Below are 19,103 nucleotides of genomic sequence, written 5' to 3'. Positions count from 1 at the left end.
ATAAAAACAGCGACTCGAGTCGACTCGAGTCCAAGTCACTAAGTCTCAAGTCCCCATGTCTGATATATATTTATATCATCTACATGTTCTATTTCTTTACATTTTTTAAATAGATTAGTTTCATCAAATTTGTTTTGAAACACTCAGAAATAAAGCAAAATTATATCTCATATTCCTGTTTCAAGCACTTAATTTGATATTTAGTTCTATAATATTATTGTAGTATTACTGTAGTAGTAGTTTGTAGTATTTCTCTAGTGGTAGTTTTAGCGTTATCTTACGACTGTAGTTGTATTTGAAGAGTATTTCTGAAGTATTTTTATATTTTATATTATCTATCTATCTATCTTTATCTATCTATCTATCTATCTATCTATCTATCTATCTATCTATCTATCTATCTATCTATCTATCTATCTATCTATCTATCTATCTATCTATCTATCTATCTATCTATCTATCTATCTATCTATCTATCTATATACTTATACATATATATATATATATGTATCTATTTTAACGTCTGGTAGGGGTGGGCGGTTCGAACTTGCTGCCTAACACTCTTTAGCCTGGCAGGGTGGATACAGCAGGCCAGCCAGTGGCCCGGTAGGGAGAGGGGCTAGTAGAGTATATGGTAAATGGTACAGCACATTACCAGTTACTGAGGACCTCCAAAGCGCTTTACAATACAATTCACCCATACAAATGCACGCACGCACACACAACAGAGTCAGCCATGCAAGACGACTACCAAGGACCCTTTGACATTTAACTCAGAAGGGCTGGGAATCTAACCTGTGATCTCTTTGGTTCTAAAACGACGGCTCTACCTCTTAAGCTACTACTAGACCAAATCAGTTGTGCTACCAGCATTATGTCTACCAGAGGTGAAACATTATAGAAGAATATTGCATGTCCAAAATTGTTACCTCTGAGCCATATGTGGTCATGAAAAGAGCCATATCTGGCTCGCGAGCCATAGGTTTTCTTGCGATGGAAAGGGTTTGAAGCATAAATATATTGTCATGAACTTGTTGCAAGTGCTTTATGAAAAAAAAAGTGTTCAAGAATCCATTTTTGTTTTTGATGAGAGCGCTACATGCGCGTTGATGTCGCAAGACTTTAGTTTGTTTTGTACGTGTGACACAATGTGTTGTGCGTTTTGCCAAAGCCTTGTTTGAAAAACAGGAGACGCTGCTCAAGGTCACTCAAGGACTCCTGATAAAAATGTTGTTTGTCTTCTCCCAAAAATAAAGAGGGGGAGGGTGGATCACATATGTCAGTTAACACAAAACTGACAGTTAAAGGTAAACTCAAAAGCATACGTCTTATCTGATCTGTGTATTTCAAATGACAGCTATTTTTTGCAACTTAAAAGACTTCCTCTGCAACTGTACTGCCTCGAAAATGTTTTTATGGTAGAAAAAAAGAAAAGAAGAATTTCTAGTCACACAGGCATCAAGCAAGTGCATTGTTGAATTAGGAGTGGGCGATACAGGTATTTTGGACAAGGATTCGATCCAAGTAGATACAGGACAGTACTTTGATACTTTTTGCTTGGAAATCAAATGACCATTGCATAATTAAACTCCTCCCCCTTAAGTTGCTTTGTTTCGTTAAATAACTAAAATGCAAACTTTAACTATACATATATACATATATATATATATACATATATATATATATATATATATATATATATATATATATATATATATATATATATATATATATATGTATATATATATATATATATATATATATATATATATATATATATATATATATATATATATATATATATATATATATATATATATATATATATATATATATATATATATATATATATATATATATATATATATATATATATATATATTTGTATTACACATGATTCAAAACAAAAGTCAAGAGAGTCAAACAAAAAAAGCACTGTAACGAAAATACAAAGATAACTTGGTCATCATGATGACCATAATACCTTACATGTCACAATATTTAAAAAAATGAGGCCAAAGTGCAAATTGTTGTGATTTTGCAGTGGACCAAAACTGATAGCATTTAATAACAAAGTAAGAAACAAACGGTCAAAAACAACAATTGAACTGTCAGAACCAGGAAAATCAAAACAACAAACCTCAAAAAAGAGGATGACACTGAAAAAGGGTGAAAAAGATAGGTACAAAGAGAAGAAACTTAAACAGTGGAAAAAGAATGTGGAAAGCATCCAATCCTAGGTGCTGTCCAAAATGTCCTTATGAAGGGTCAGGCTAATTAGGGACAGGTGTGGGGTCATTGGACACACCTGTCCAAACTACAAACCGATAGGGCATGGGTTCAAATCCAGCTACCAACCTTCTTGTGCAGGGTTTGCATGTTCTCCCCTTGCTTGCGTGGGTTTCCTCCGGGCACTCCGGTTTCCTCCCACATTCCAAAAAAACATGCATGTCAGGTTAATTGGCCGGTCAAAATTGTCCCTAGGTGTGAATGAGCGAGCAAATTGTCTGTCCCTGTGTGCCCTGCGACTGGCTGGCAACCAGTTTAGGGTGTCCCCTGCCCACTGCCCGGAGATGGCTGGGATGGGCTCCAGCATCCCCGCCATTATATAGCCGGAAATACGGTAAATAACTTTGGGAACGCATAACTACAACAAAATGCCTCTACATATGGTAACTATTTATGAACTAATCCAGTTATTTTAGTTGTGGAACTAGATCCATCTAATATTTCTGTTCTTTTTCTTCTGTTTTAATCTCATGTGCCTTATAGTTCAAAGCGCCTTAAATAAGAAAAAAATCATCTTTCATGGGGAGTGGTGCACATTACAGTCTGGAAAATATGAAAGCTTGCGTTCTAATATAGATATTATCTTACGACAAACTACCAACATTACAATAGGAATAGTTGAATTGGGAAGACGTTATCGATTTTCAGACAATATTGGTGATGTTATCTAAATCACTAAGTATTGATATAATTGATATATGAATGGTTTAGCTCACCATTACTTTGATCGCCCCTTTCTTTACCCTAACTTTTTCAAACGTGGTGGGTGTTTCCTAACGTTGAAAGGACAGTGTGTAATATTTAGTGCCTCCTAGTGGTACAAAAAACTTTCATCCAGTTTAAAAAAAACACTCATTTGAATAAAGTACTTGTCCAAGATACATGAACTATCATACTAATGTTTTTTTTTTTTTATAAAAAGCATAAGTCAAGAAATTTGTATTCCTTTTGAACCGTGGAATCCCCACTCAAGTCGGCGCCATGTTTGTCCAGCATCCCGCCGTGTATCACTGGCCCTCCTTTGTTTAAGAAAACACAGTGCCATTAAGTGGTCACATTTTACGCATCGGGACTTAAAATGGACATTGTATGTTATATAGCGCCTCCCATTGGTGAAAAAACTTTCTTCGTTATTGAAAAAAAACAAAATTGATTTGAACAATGAGAAAAAACAAATGAACTATTATATAAATGTGCATTTTTAAATATACTCGTAGGTCAAGAAGATTGCATTTCCTTCACACAGCTGCAGGATTCGGCCATCTTCCTGCAACGGGTACCCCTAAAAAAGCAAAAATCTTGCAAAAATAAAATAGAACAAAAATTGTGCGGTTAGGTCTCTTTAATTTTCCTTGTGCTTTGTAGCATTCGATTTCAGTTGCACTACATAATACAGCGACATTGAGTGACCAAGTATTACGCAGTGTCCCTTTAACATTTGGCCATAACTCTAAATTTACCATAGAGTTCAAACAATATATTTGACTCCAAGCATTATAGTCATTAAGGTGGGATGCTTAATTGAGGGGTCTTTAAAATTTTGAAATTAAACATTGCCTCTATTAAGTATGTGTTAACAATGCCTGACTGAATTCAAATAGCCTTTATATGTCTTTTTCATTGTGCCTATCTGCTTTTATTTTACTTTTAACATTTGTGTTTCGACCACGTAGCACATTACGCTGAAGGGAAGGAGCTGGGGCGGTTAGGGGGTATAGTGTAATATCACGCGCGTGGTCGTAGTTTTATTCCAGGATGAAAATGGTGAAAGTAAGAAAAGCACTGTTACAAATACAGACATGATGCAAACCCAAAAGATTAAAATTAATATTCAGAATCAAGAATTTCACATACTTGCACACGCAAAAAAAGGAGCCGCAATGATGTGTTCAGCCAAAAGACAGCGTCATCAAGTAGAATACTTTGAAGTTGCAAACACCAATTTTATAAATAAATACACTACAACAGGTTTGTAAGAATGTCTTAGGTGTCTTTCAGAACCTGAAATGTATTTTTTAATTACATTTTGATAATACCTTGTGTTTTGTTCATTTGAACCTACACAAAAATGTTAACAATTCTTTCATGCAGACGTGGACAAAATACTGACAACTTGTTCAACACAGAAAAGAAACATTTTTAATGACATATATTTGTATTTTTCTTAAAGGGTTACAGTTTAACATTTATATGTATGTAATCTATCTATCTATCTATCTATCTATCTATCTATCTATCTATCTATCTATCTATCTATCTATCTATCTATCTATCTATCTATCTATCTATCTATCTATCTATCTATCTATCTATCTATCTATCTATCTATCTATCTATCTATCTATCTATCTATCTATCTATCTATCTATCTATCTATCTATCTATCTATCTATCTATCTATCTATCTATCTATCTATCTATCTATCTATCTATCTATCTATCTATCTATCTATTTATCTATCCGCCTATCTGTCTGTCTGTCTGTCTGTCTGTCTGTCCATCTGTCTCTGCGTCTGTCCTCCAACCCTTGAAAGTAGTTCTAGGGATGTTCAAACTCACATTGTTTCAGTTCAATACCTTTACCAATACCAATACCGATACCAATACGAATACCTAAATCTTGAACAGTCATAAATACTAACACATTCCACTAACATAAGTTTAATACTTTTCTCCTATAAAGAAATTTGTTATTTGTGTATTAAGGTATTTATGCATTTTTCTATTTATCATTTATTTATTTTTCTGTTTTCATCTGTTTCGATTTCATTATTACTTTTGGATTCATCGCATTTTTGTCCCTTCTGGTACCGTGCACCTGCCAATGGCGGTCATCCAGCAGCGGCATCTCGGCCTCTAAATGGGGCGTTCAGGTGCATCTCGTAAATCATAATTCTCTTCATCCAAGCACAAGAACTCGTCACATCACAGCAGGGATTCCGCGAAGCCGCGAACGCGCCGCAGCTCTCCTGTTGCTCCGTGAGGAGGAGGATGGAGGGAGGAAGGAGGAGGAAGGGGAGGAAAGGGAGGAAGGGGTGGGAGGAGGGGGAGACCGGTGATTTTCCACTCGCGATGGTATCACTCCGGCCCCCCCAAATCGGAGGAGACAAAGTTCACACAGTGGAGCTTATAAGGAGGACTCGTTTTTTGGGAAGACGCTCACACAGTCTGGACACTAACCAAAGGACAAAGAGGGACAATTTTTCTTTGGCTTTTTACATTTTTAAGACAACAACGAAAATAACAACAGCCTTAGGCGCATTTAGAATTCGTTCATAGGCAGGTAAGTGCATCCATCCTTTCTCCTCCTGTGTGCTTTTATTTATAACATCTTTATGTGCGTGTTTCAATGCCTAAAGGTGAGACTTTCGAACGGTTGTATTTGTATCGTTTTTAAGAAGTGACATCAAATGTTTGACTCTTTATTGTGTTTGTTGATGTGACATTGAATGCTGCATAGTTTTTGGTGGTCCATTCATTTGACAATGTCGTTTCTTTTTGGCGGGGGTGACATTGAACGCAACGCGCGCCGCTCCTCTTCATTTGAGCGTCTCTTGTCTTTTTTTTTGGTGGTGGTGGTGGTGGTTGTGGTGGCGGTGGTGGTGTGGGGGGTTGGCTTTGAATGCAACACGCGCTGCTTTTGTATTCATTCAATCTGGAAAATCGTTTTTTCTCCACCTGTCTCATTTAATAGCGATGATTTTCTCACACGACCTTATTTGCCGTCCTTGTCCCCATTGAGCAAATAGTTTTTCGTATTGTCATTTAATTATAGTCGTGTTTTACGACCTTTTTTGACGCTGATGATGGTTGTGTTTAAGTGCGTCTAATAAATCAGGCTAATACGCACATTCGAAGCCATAGGTATGGAGGAGGGAAAGGGGGGCGCTTCACAAACGCACTCCTTTTTTTTTGCTTCATCTGTTATTTAAATACATTTGCAAGTATTTTCTATCTTACTGAGTTTGGCGTTTTGTGTGTCCTGTATTTTCATGTTTTGATTCCCCCTTCATATTCTTATTTTGATAAGGTTTTTTTTTTCATCTCCGTGGCTCATACGTCGCTCTGTATTTCTTTTATAGTGTCGTTTTCCAATTCTCCGCCCCTATCTCACCCCTGTTCTCTCTCTCTTACACCCCCCTACTTTTCTCTCTCCGTTTTCGTTATTTCTCTCTCCCCTTTCATTTCAGTCCTCTATGTCTCTTATTCTTGCGTTTTCTCTCTTCCCTCTCTTTCTGTCCCTCTTGCTCCCCTTCTCTGTCTCACCCCCTGCCCGTCTTTCTTTTTTGGTCTCATTCAGTCTCTGTGTCTGTGTCTCCTTTTTCTTCCATTCAATCTCATTTCTTTCTTGCTCCAGTTTTCTCTCTCGTTCCCCACTCTCTCTCCCTATCTCCCTTATTTTCCTATTATCTCTATCTCGTTTTATTACTCTCTATCCACCTCTCTCACCCTGGCTCTCAGTTTCACTCTCTCTTCTACCTCCCTTATTCCTGTCACATCCTTTACCGGTCTCACCCCATTCTCCAAATATTGTCTATCTTTTCTCTCTCTCCCATTCTTTCTATCTGTGACTGTTTTTCTTTAATTCTTCTCTTTGTACCTATCTTTTTCTTCCTTTCTCCTTCACCCCCCCCTTTTCCCAATTGCCTTACTCCCCCTCTCTACCCCCCTCTCTTTCTATATTTCTCACTCTCTCTCTTTGTCACCTTCCTCTCTCACAACTCTTTTACTTTGTCCTCACTCTCTTCTTCCCTCTCTTTACCCATGTTTATTTCCCTGCTCTGTCTTTTTTCATGTTCTCTCTTGCACCTTGCTGTTTCACGGGCGCTCTCTCCCTCTCCCTTTTCTTTCTCTTAGTCGCCCCCCTTTTTCATATCTCCATTTTCTCTTTCTTTGTGTCTCTCTCTTTATATGTTCCATTTCTCTCTCTTTTTCTCTCTCTACGTTCTCGTTGTCTCTCACTCTCTTCTTCATCTCTCTATTACCCCCTTTTTCCTTCCTCGCGCTTTCACCCGCTCTCTATTTCTTATTATTTCTCTCTCTCCTTATCACCCACTCATTCTGTTCAACTTTGCCTCTCTGTAACCCTTAACTTGTAAGCATTTCAGATTTGACGTACAGCAACAACAGCTTATTGTTAACACACAATGGCAAATACCTTCAACAAGCTAACGTAGAGCATTAACATTTTCAGAGTAACCCATGATGTGACATATATGCACATACCAATGTTGGCACAAAACAGAAGCAAAACATGCTTATTATTTAATTGATCTGCCCCCTTTGGTCTCTCTGACCCCCAAAAAAACAATACCTCAATGTTTTGAAGATGTATTTCTATCTTTTTTTTTATTTGTATGAATGCATTACACCAAACCCTAGGAACTAAGGTTAAAACTCCAAGGAAGCACAATTTCACCCTCCATTCCAAACACAATGTTTTAGTTGATTGAAAATGAATGACTTCTGAAATTAAAATGATCAAACTTGACATGAAATATTTGGGCTGTTTACTCTTAAACCACAAAAGAGAAGCTTTTTGTTATGCATATGCGCATTTCTGCAATATGTAAACTTTTATTCAGCCTTTCATTTGTGTGCCCCCCGAAGACACCTTTGTCATGCTAAAACTTTGATCGTTGAGATGTGGGATTGGGGGTGGGGTGCATGGATGATTATAAGCAGCATTGTGGGGGTTGTGTGTCCCTGGGATGGGAGGGTCTTCTGAGTCATCTTGTGCCTTGACTGTTGCACCAGTCACAAGGAGTCATACTGTGTCACCTGACAAAAGGGTAACACACACACATAGCTCCAACACTTAGCTTAAGTAGTTAACTGACCAATTTCTTAGCCAATTTTATGACTATATTGATGTGTCAGACTTGAAGTTTTTTTTAACTTCAGCATCTTGGATCGCCAGTTCCCTTCAAGAAATAAAATAAGAAAACACATTTTTTTCCAGACATAGGTGGCAGTCTCATGGGCTTTTTTGGGGTGATGGCAGCCATAGAGAAAAACAGTCTCTGAGCCTGTGAGTCCTTATTATAAGGGACCAATAGCGTCTGCCAGAGCGCAGCTGGTAAAAGAGGTGTTTGAGAGGAATCTTTTATAATGTGGTTGGTATCCCAAGCCCGAAAGGTCCTCCAGACTGAAGGGAACAGCCAATTATTTTCTGGGTTGTGTTGATGACTCTAAAAGGTTTTTCTCTCATCAAACCACACTGTGATGCTCTCCACCGTGGCTCTGTAGAAAGACAGCAGTAGCTTCTCTTCCAGGTTGTATTTCCTGAGAATTCTCAGGATGAGGAGTTGCTACTGGGCCTTCCCTACCGCAGCATTGTTGTTGGTAGACCAGCAGTTGGTGCTCAGTGTAAGGGTGGAAAAAAACTTGGTGGCCGAGTGTTACAGACTGTTGGAGGTTGAAAAGAAAGTCCATGATCCAGCAGGAGATAGAAGAGGATCTCCAAGATGATTGTGTTGTTGTGAGTCACATTAAAATGATTTTTTTTCCAACTGTACTTTCATTATTTATTTTCTACTCAAATGTTGTCCTTAAATCTTTTAATATAATTTTGTTTCACCAAAATAATCAATTTGGCATTAGCTGTAATAGTAATAGTTTTTCTGTACGTGGCCACTACAGGAATCATTTAGACACCTGGGATTTAAATTATTGTTACTTATTTAAACCTGTACAAATGTCTCTTTATTCTATTCTATTCTGTTCATAGTATTAACAATTTAGAATATTCAGGTCAGAATACAGAATTTCAGACGATGCCTTTATGCCTTATGGTGAGTTCTGGTTGATCGTTTCGTAAGTTGAATTTGTGTTCGTAAGTTGCTTCAATGCTTTATTTTATATATTTAATTCTTGTATAAGTAACCTGTATTCTTTTGTACTAAAAATAATCATTTCATAAAATAGTATGCTCTATAGTGGCAGCACGGCGGGGCAGTGGTTAGCGCATGTGCGGCACAGTTCATGTCTTGGGAACCTCCTGCGTGGGTTCAAATCCAGCTCCAGACTTCCTGTGCGGAGTTTGTATGTTCTCCCCGTGCTTGCGTGGGTTTCCTCCGGGCACTCCGGTTTCCTCCCACATTCCAAAAACATGCATTTCAGGTGAATTGGCCGGTCCAAATTGTCCCTAGGTGTGAATGAGCGAGTGAGTTGTCTGTCCCTGTGTGCCCTGTGATTGGCTGGCAACCGGTTCAGGGTGTCCCCTGCCCACTGCCCGATGATTGCTGGGATGGGCTCCAGCACCCCCGCGACCCTACTGAGGATAAGCGGTGTAGCTAATGAGATGAGATGAGTATGCTCTATAAAGATAAGTAAAGTTAAGTTTTTACTTTTGGAAGATGAGCTTCAAAAGGAAGGCGACTTCCTCCTCTGTGGTAAAAAAGCGATCCAACCATTTTCTCAACGGCATCAAACTTTCTGATTCCACTTTAAATTCAAAATAAACGTCTCCCCTCTTCTTTACACTTTACTTTACACCAACTATATTGAATTCATGCACAAGATATTAAATAATAAAAATGTCAAAGTTCTTAGTGCACTGGAGATGCAGTATAGAATGTTTACACATGAACTAGGAAAAGGAACTTAACATGTAACTTACAGCAATGTCCAGATATTTTTCGACATCCCGAAATTTTCTTTCGCATCTACCGTTTTTCGTAAGTCGAATGGTTGTAAGTAGGGGAGCATCTGTACTTATTACTCTGTGGTCTTATTCTTCCATCCATCCATCCATCCATCCATCCATCCATCCATCCATCCATCCATCCATCCTTTACGTTTTTTTTCTTTTTCTATTTTAAATGAAAAAATATTCCCTTAGTATTTTTATTTACTCTTCAGATACAAAGATATTCAGGGGTAATACATTGTTTTCTAACCCCTATCTGGTAAAAAAGCGCAGTTACAGTAATAAAAAAACGATTCCATTAAGAGAGACATCAAAGCGCCACGTCCCGATAAGTGCGATTGTAGTTGACCCTTGCGTCCATTTCTTCGACCTTAAGTAGAATAACATCTTGTTCCTGACAAAGCTTGCAGATTTGTGGTTGATCAATGGTAAAGGCAGCAAATGCAGTCAGCCGGCTGTCACTCAAATGCCTCTGTGGGCTTATATTTTAGTTTTACACAGGTGATATATGATTTGGTTTTATCTAATTGTGTTCTGCAGTCAACATTGTTTAAGGCGAACTGCTTTAAAACTTCTATGATTGAACGAGAAGCTGTTCGCTTATCTTTTTACTGCGCAAATGCCGGATTTCTTTCCCTGGCCAGAATGACAGTGTGCTCTTTAACTCATAAATGTCTGTTTTTATTTTCGTATGACGTATTTCAACAATCAAAATTTTCATACACATACATCGATTCAGATTTGTTAACATAAGAATTGTGATCCATCCAATAGTCTGAAATTTTCTGCATCTCTTGTGTAGAGACTATTATCCAGATTTAATTGTATACATGTATACCTTTTTAACACCTCGAATGATCTTCAACTTAAAAGCTGTGCTGCTCACAGTTTCAAAGCAATGCAACACTGCCTTCTACTGTACTGGGATTTTTTAGTCCATTTTGGACACGAACGGTGTCAAAATAATTTGAGCTCAGTAGAATTATGATTCATGCGTGTAAGATTTCATTAAGAAATGATTGTTAAGGTTTTTTTTTCCTAACTAAGATTTATTCTCTTGTAGTGTTAATCAATTGTAGAGTTGTAAAAACAAACAAGAAAAAAAAGAAAGGTAGCACTGAAACACTCGTTTAAGTGCAAATTGTTTAAAGGCTTTCTTTTTTTTGTCTTTTTAAAAGAAAATCTTTACCTGATTTGTGTAGTTTTCTGTCAGTTTCATATCTTATCTTTTCATATCTATTAAAAGGAGTTAAAGCTTCCTTCAACTTCTGCAAGGTGATTGCAATCATATTGCCCTAAACAACGCATCTGTGACTTTTGATTTTAGGTAAAATAACATTGGGATGGATGTTTAATCAAATGTTCTCTGGCTAAAAAATTGTATTCAATAAATGTAGCTTCGTGGGAGAAAGAACTGGAGTAGTAGTGGAACTGAGCAACCGTGTGGATAAGAGAGTATTCGGTTGGTTTGGACACATGGAAAGGATGGATGAGGAGGGAATGTTGAAGAGGATCTACAGAGCAGAAGTAAATTGATGTGAATGAATGCTGTTTTGAGTGCACTGCAGGAAGAGGTCTAGATATAGTGGAAGCTAGAGTTCTTGTTGGTGATAGGAATGAGTGGAGAGGTGTTGTGAAAGGATATTGGGATGTTTGGACTGGGGGCCTGTATGATGCGGCAGGGGTAAACCAGTAAAAGCTGTCAGGCCCTGCCGTTGAACAGAACAGGGTGTTGTGTCTCCCTGATCCGAGTGACACAGCCCCTTTGTTGTGTCCCGTTTCATTTGTAGGGGCATGACCAACTTGGGTTCCGAGGTGCTTAACTTGTTTGGATGTTTGGGCATTTGGGTTGGCCATGGTCCAAAAAAAAGTGTATGTGTGCTAAATTTTCCCTTTTTCAATTTTCTTTGTTATTGTGTATGTGTTTGTCTTGCTGTCGGTCACCCCTCTCGAGGGATATGACCAGGGTAAGAAAATAGGTAGGTAGGTAGGTGGGTGGGTGGGTGTTTAGGTAGGTAGGTAGTTAGGTAGGTAGGTAGGTAGGTAGGTAGGTAGGTAGGTAGATAGATAGATAGATAGATAGATAGATAGATAGATAGATAGATAGATAGATAGATAGATAGATAGATAGATAGATAGATAGATAGATAGATAGATAGATAGATAGATAGATAGATAGATAGATAGATAGATAGATAGATAGATAGATAGATAGATAGATAGATAGATAGATAGATAGATAGATAGATAGATTGTGATTAAGGGTTATACAGATAAACATGACTTGACTTGACTAAAAGTACATGGAATTAATACTACTGTGAGGGTTAGGGTTGCACAAAAAATAAAATGGCATGGTTGTGAATTCATTGCTCTGTCGGACAATACCTAAATCTAATATCTAATATTATATATACATTGGATGCAACGGGAATTGGACCCAGATCGTGGCGTTGAGTGGGCCTTGGCCTATCCACTGGACCACTAGTGACAAGGATGACAAGTGAAAAGGAATCAAGTCTTATCATCATCATCTATTTTAGTTATGATACCAAATTGTTGATTTTATTATTGGGCCAGGCCGCAAGCATATTGTAAGACCTGAAACCAGTCCCTGGTACAGCTGACTTGTAAAATCATTATGAAACACATAAGATTCTGAACTTAATGACAAGGATTGCATTGTGGGAAGAAATTTGTTTTTTTTAAGTTAATGAAGAAAACAGCATTGTGGGAAGTAATTAAGTAGAGAAACTCTCTAAAATATTTGCTGACATGACCTAAAATAATGTTATAAAGAGTGTCTGGAAAGTGGTGGAAAGTAGTGGAAAGGATCAGGGGCGCTCCCTGCCACGATCCAGGTTTGATTCTAGTTGCATTCAAAATTATGCAATTGTGAACACCTATCCTTGTCCCAAGCGGTCTACTGGTTGGGATTTGGTGCCCTCACATTTGCTATTCGGTCAGATCTCTGTTGCCAACATTGTTATGCAATTGTGGTAAGGAATCTTTTTTATTTTATTGTATTTTTCAAAATGTATTTTCATTTTCTCTATTTGTCCAACTGCTTCGCCCTAGAAATAATGCAGGGTTATTTTATTTGTATGTATTACATTTTATTCCATTAAAATGGACTTGGCCCAACACATAAACAAACACCTATTTATTTTTGCAAATTTCATCCCAGTTAATACACTTTAAAGAGTATTAGTTTTTGTTGTTAAAACATGCTAATGTCCTTTATCCATTCAAATAATTGGTAACCATGGGAAACCATGGAAACAAGTACTGTTTCATGTGAGCAAACTACTGACCAAAAAAGAGCCAGGAGAGGGATGGGCAACATCAAGCTGGACTTGCCCGCGATATAATGGATTGGAATATAAAGTGGCGGTTCAAATTTGTGGCCAATTTGTTTTTTTTGGGTGCGCTTTATACTTCAAAAATTGCAATAGTTGTGATTCCTGTCTTCATCCTAATTGATCGAAATCCTGGTTGGTTTAGTGGTGACGTAAACGTTACGCGTCATTTGGAGCGGAATCAAAAAAGACTACAGAGAGCAAGAAAGAGGAGGAAGATGATGATGATAACAATTGTGTAGTCGTTCAGCCCAGTGGAACTAAACATGCCTTGAAATAGTGGAGTGGGTTACGTAAGAGCTTAGTGTGTGTGGTGGGACACGCACTCAAACGCACTAACACAAATGCAAACGCACACTAGTTTGGGTGGAAGTAATTTAATGCAACAAACAAGAACCAATAAAATTGTTACATGTGATGTACAGCCATAAATTACATTAGTAAAAGTGACACCTGGGATGAACATTTGATTGGATTTAGTGAAATGAAGTGAAGATGATAGTTCGGTATTCATGTTCTTTATGCTCGCTAAAGTTATCAGAATAACTCTTAATATTTTACGGGGGTGGGGGGCGTTGGTTCAGCCCGGCAGCGCAGTGGTTATTGCGTGTGCGGAACAGTTCTGAGGTCATGGGATGGAACCTTCCTGTGTGGAGTTTGCATATTCTCCCCGTTCTTGTGTGGGTTGCATGTCAGGTTAATGGGCCAGTCCAAATGGTCCCTAGGTGTGTATGAGCGAGTGAGTTGTCTGTCTCTGTGTGCCCCGCAACTAGCTGGCAAGCAGTTCAGGGTGTCCCCTGCCCACTGCCCAAAGATAGCTGGGATGACCTCTAGCACCCCAGTGACTCTACCGAGTGTAAGCGGTGCAGATAATGGATGGATGGATGATACGTCATTACTGACGAGAGTGTCTAACATATGTATGTATGTGTAACATTACTATACCATGCTCTATCTAAATTTTTTACTTGCCTTTCAAGATGACATGTATGTTCTTCGTGTTGGATTTTAACAAATAAATATCCCCCAAAATGAGACTTATACGTGTTTTTTTCTTCTTAATTATACATTTTTTGGCTGGTGAGACTTATACTGCAGGGAGACTTATAGTCCGGAGAATATAGTATTTTTTCCTGTTTGTGTGAACAAAAGTGCTCTCCCTTCATTGTCAAAGGCGTTTTGGAATTGCTGGAGTTCCTCATGGGGTCGGCCTGTCTCGGTTCACGGCGATCCTAGTCTTGACAGGCCGCAGACATAATGGCCGTGCATTGTTTGAGCACACGGGCACGCTTTGGTTATAAATTAACCTTGAGAAGCAGGTCATGCTCGTGTATCATTAACTTTACGCTTTCAATGGTTCTCTGCCACCGAGCGATGCTGTGGAAACGGATGCTTTCTTAATGCTCCCCAAAAAATATGCAATAGCTTACTTAACCTTTTTCATGAGCTTTGTATGAGGCTGTCAGTTATAAAAACCCACACATTTTGATTTATGTCACGTAAGTAAAATACGCCGTGCCGTTCCTGTTTCTCAGTGGTTTTCCTGTCCATGTCTCTCTCACCTTTATTCCACCTCTCTGTACCTTACCTTGATTTGTTCAATTTTCGGTTCAATTTTTATCCTAACAGCTGCAGTCACTTGTCTGGACTTCCAACCTATCGCGACTCTCCCTCGTTACCATTTAAAAACTCTGTCTCCTTGGCTCTCTGCTTGTTCATTGTCTTTCATGTTGCGTCCCATCCATCATCTGTTATTCCAGTGTACCAAACCCTTGCCAGCCCTTTCTAGGGTACCACCTGATGAACTCTTGGACTGTCGCCTACGCTGCTCGGGTTTACTTGAACCAGTGATGGTCAAAGTGAAGCCTCATGGACCAATGAGGCATTGGTTCAACTGTTTAAGCCAAAAAGCTTACTTGGTGTTTCACTCAGATTGGCTCTTCACTGACCTCTGCTGCATTATTTAAATATTGCGGTTGTATTAGATATTGTACTGTCGCAATAAAATCCTGAATAAAAATAATGTTTTTATCCCAACAAATAAAGGCATCAATGCATGCCCATGTTGTTTACAAGCCACTGGTTATTTGGTATTTGTTTAAAGGTCATTTGAGGTTTCCCTATAAAGTTGAAAGTCACATTTTTTCTTTATTTAAAAAATATCCTCCTTGGTCATGCTACCTTCTGGTCAAAATCATCATTACAGCCTCAGCCAAGATGCTTAGGTGCAGCGTACATGTACGAGTCTTAAACGCGTGTAAATGAACTCTTCTTCTTTCATCTTTTTGGAGGTATGGTTTGACATTTGGACAGTATTTGAAAGCGTCATTTTTCTTACTTTCACCATTTTCATCCTAGAATAAATGAAAACAATCAAAGCACGCACGTGAAATCACCCCTTCCCCGCCTCCTTCCGTTCAGCCTGATGTGCACTTATAATAAAAGTTAGATGAAAGCAAATAGGTGCAGGGGAAAAATATAGATAAGCTCTTCGAACTCAGTTAGGCATTGTTAACGAATACTTAATACAGAAAATATTTATTTTTAAACTTTTTGAGGACACCTCAAACTACGCACCCCACCTTAAAGTTCGGTTCTCGACCATAATTCGTTCCAGAACCCTGTTCGAAAACCGATTTGGTCGATCACGGAAAATCGTTTTTCCCATTAAAAGTAATGTAAAATCGTTTTAATCCGTTCCAACACCCTAAATGTTTACCAAGAACGTAAACATGAAGCTAACCCAGGCTAATCGTACATTTGCGTTAGCGTAATCTTCCGTACGAAAGATTACGCTAACATGAACGTGTAAAAATAAAAAAAATCAGGTCGTTTACACGTCATTTAGCACCCGGGTCTCCACAACAAATGGTGAGCAGTTAAAGGATAAAGAAAATATTTATGAATAGGATTTCTTACCTTTGTGGTGGTCTGCAGAAGCCATGCTGTATGTATAGCAAGATCAGAAACTCGCATACCTTCTTCATATTTTGCTATTATTTTTTCTTAAATGCAATAGTTGTATGCACTACTCTTCTTTTTTCACCTGTAGCAACTTTGCTGCTTGCACCGACCTTCTTCCGAGGCATAATTAGGGGCTAAAACACTCAGTGCGCATGCACGTCATAACAGTTCTTCAAGAGGGGTGGGGGCAATCTACACGATCTACACCCGTACGCCGCTCAGCATCGCACCATAGCGTACCGGCGTTCGAACTCTGATTTTTTGAACGAAAAGCAAAGCAAGAATTTCTCGAAATTTTTTGGTCGAGAACCGATTTGTTCGAACTGAAAGGCGTTCGAAAACCGAGTTTCCACTGTAGTGTAAAATCTAAAAACCATAAAAGTATATAAAACAAAATAGTTCTACTACAACAACTGTTTCAGACCTTAAGTCAAGAGAGTCAAACAGTAATTTTGTTTCTCATAGAATAGATGTTCTTTCATAATAGAGGATCTATTGATGCGTTTATTCAAAAGGAGAAGCCCATTGACCTTAATTATAAGTTCGGTTAAGGCAATAAATGCTACAGTTTATATGTACATTGCTTTCTTGCTCTGTCAATCAAAAGATGAATAAGATATAGGTTAATTTATTTGTAAATCTGGCTGTCCTTGACCAGACATGAACCTCACCGCACGTCACTGGTCCTGCGTCATCTTTTCTCATTTGCTACACATATTTTCTTCACTCGAGCAAAAGATATAGTTTATCGCGTTATTTATAATAGTATTTACGTTATTATCAAGAGTATATTTACATTCCAATCTATGCCAAGGACCCAGAACAAATGTCATTTCATTCCATCAACCATTTGGCAAACTGAAATTTAAGACCTCGTTGTAATTTACAGCAAATCAGTTTGCATTAGCGATGTGTTGTTCGGGAACGTAAAGGCTCTATGAACCTCCTCTTTGAAATGAATAACAAGAGCCTGCTCCCCCTTAATTCTGAACCGGCTTCCTTCGAGACTCTTTTTGGTCAATGTGCATTTTTTCTGTACTGTTGACTCTAAATTTGTGGAGTTTATAAAAAGTTAACATTGGTTTGTGTTTTATTGTATATATTTGTGGATCTTTACATATTTTTAATCATAGTTTCTGTGTTTTTAAACATGACATATTTCATCTGCTGTTGCACAGAAAAGTGAATATCCTTTATACTTGTCATGTTGGGTGTTTTTAAGGGATTCGATGCTGCTTGTCTTAGAATATTGCTTACTATAAAAAAGTTAAAAGGTTATATTAGTTAAAAGTTTCTTTATTTTTTCAAATAATAATACTATTCACGAACGAGATAGGTTCCGGACGATCATTCGTAAGTAAGTTTTGTTTGTAAGTTGCTTCAGGGCTATATTTTGTATGGAATGTATGTTTAAGGTTTATATAAGTATGTTTAAGGCTTGTATAAGTAACCTGTATTGTTTTGTACTAAAAATAAATGTTTCGTAAAATAATATGTTCTATAAAGATAAATAAAGCTAAGTTTAACTTACTTTTGGAAGCTGGTCTTCAAGAGTTAGGCGACTCCCACCCCTGTGGTAAAAAGTGGCCAAAAAAAGGGATCCAATCATTTTTTTCAACCGTATCAAGGTTCCATATTTCACTTTCCTTTCAAATGAAACGGCTCGCTCTTCTTTACACTTTAGACCAACCATATTGAATGGACGCACGAGATATTAAACAATAAAAATGTCAAACTTCTTAGCGCACTGGAGATACAGTATAGAATGTGTACACGGATTTCTTCTTGAGGGGGATGCTGGAGGACCCCCTCACAGCGCCAAACGCCGGTAACGGCTGAAAGAAGCACTACACTCGGAAAAAGGTGCACACAGTACAAAATCTAACTTACAGCAATGTCCGGAAATTTTTCGAAAAAAAAATATTCATATCTACCGTTTTTCGTAAGTCGAATGGTCCTAAGTAGGGGAGCGTCTGTACACAGAAAGATCATGTCACTGATCAACAATTGACTCTTATGGAAAATTTGTATATCTTAAATGGCTTTGACAAGCTCATGGAACTCATTTTTTTGGGGAGAAGATAGAAAAATATTTGGAGTGATGTCCTTAAGTGTTTTAAAATTGAATAAAATGAAGGTTATGCATGTGGATATTTTCAATTATACCAATTTTAGATTTGCATTTAAATTTCGGTATTTGTAATATGTATGTATTTTCCCTGATCAACCTACCATACATGTTTTTTGACATAGTTACACAGATAACACTACCATGCAGTATGTTGCCATGTCCCCTGAAAGCCCAAATACTATAGATACCCTTTTAAATCCATTTTAGATATTAAGCCATGGATAGCATAGATTATTACAGCTCAACCAGGATAAAACTGAGGTCTCAAGTTATTGGCCCTGAGAGCCAGAGAGAGAAACTTTTACCAAAACCACAAGATTGTAGACCTTCACAGATCCCTAAACGCTTGGGTCGTCAGGGCACCAGTGAGGACGCAACTTTGGACGGTTTTCCCCACTGCTGACGGTTCTTGGCCTGTTTTTGGGTGGTGGCAAAATTTGGCACCAATCCCCTTCCTTAAATTTTTAAACCCATTTTTTTTTTCCGTCCTCCTCTACTTCTACCTTCTTGGACTGTGCCCTGGAGAATGATCTTGGGAAGTCCTGATGATCTTGACTGGCATACCACAGTTGACAACATTTCTTCGTAGAGTCCAAGTGCCCTCTGATGGTGTAGCGTAAAGTTTCATTTGGCACATGGGCTATGCAGCAGAAGCCTAGAAGTTTCCTGTAGCATGGCATCTCCATGGCCTGGATTTTCCTTTTCAGCA

The 19,103-nt window shown here is 38.1% G+C and overlaps 1 protein-coding gene across 1 annotated transcript in view; it reads left to right on the top strand.

The window, feature by feature from the left end:
* Positions 1-5,339: 5,339 nt before the first annotated feature.
* The window catches only part of LOC148363618 (sodium- and chloride-dependent taurine transporter-like), a 51,613-nt gene continuing 37,849 nt past the window's right edge, over positions 5,340-19,103 (top strand). The window contains exon 1 of the mRNA XM_088337577.1: positions 5,340-5,572. The gene's annotated coding sequence lies outside the window, so the exon portion shown is untranslated. The remainder of the gene's footprint in view (positions 5,573-19,103) is intronic.

This window comes from Urocampus carinirostris, chromosome 6 (genome assembly GCF_059441175.1).
Source record: "Urocampus carinirostris isolate Australia breed hairy pipefish chromosome 6, RoL_Ucar_1.0, whole genome shotgun sequence".
Classification (NCBI taxonomy): Eukaryota; Metazoa; Chordata; class Actinopteri; order Syngnathiformes; family Syngnathidae; genus Urocampus; species Urocampus carinirostris.
Note: the sequence above shows the minus strand (reverse complement) of the source record. Positions and strands in the feature narration are given on the sequence as shown.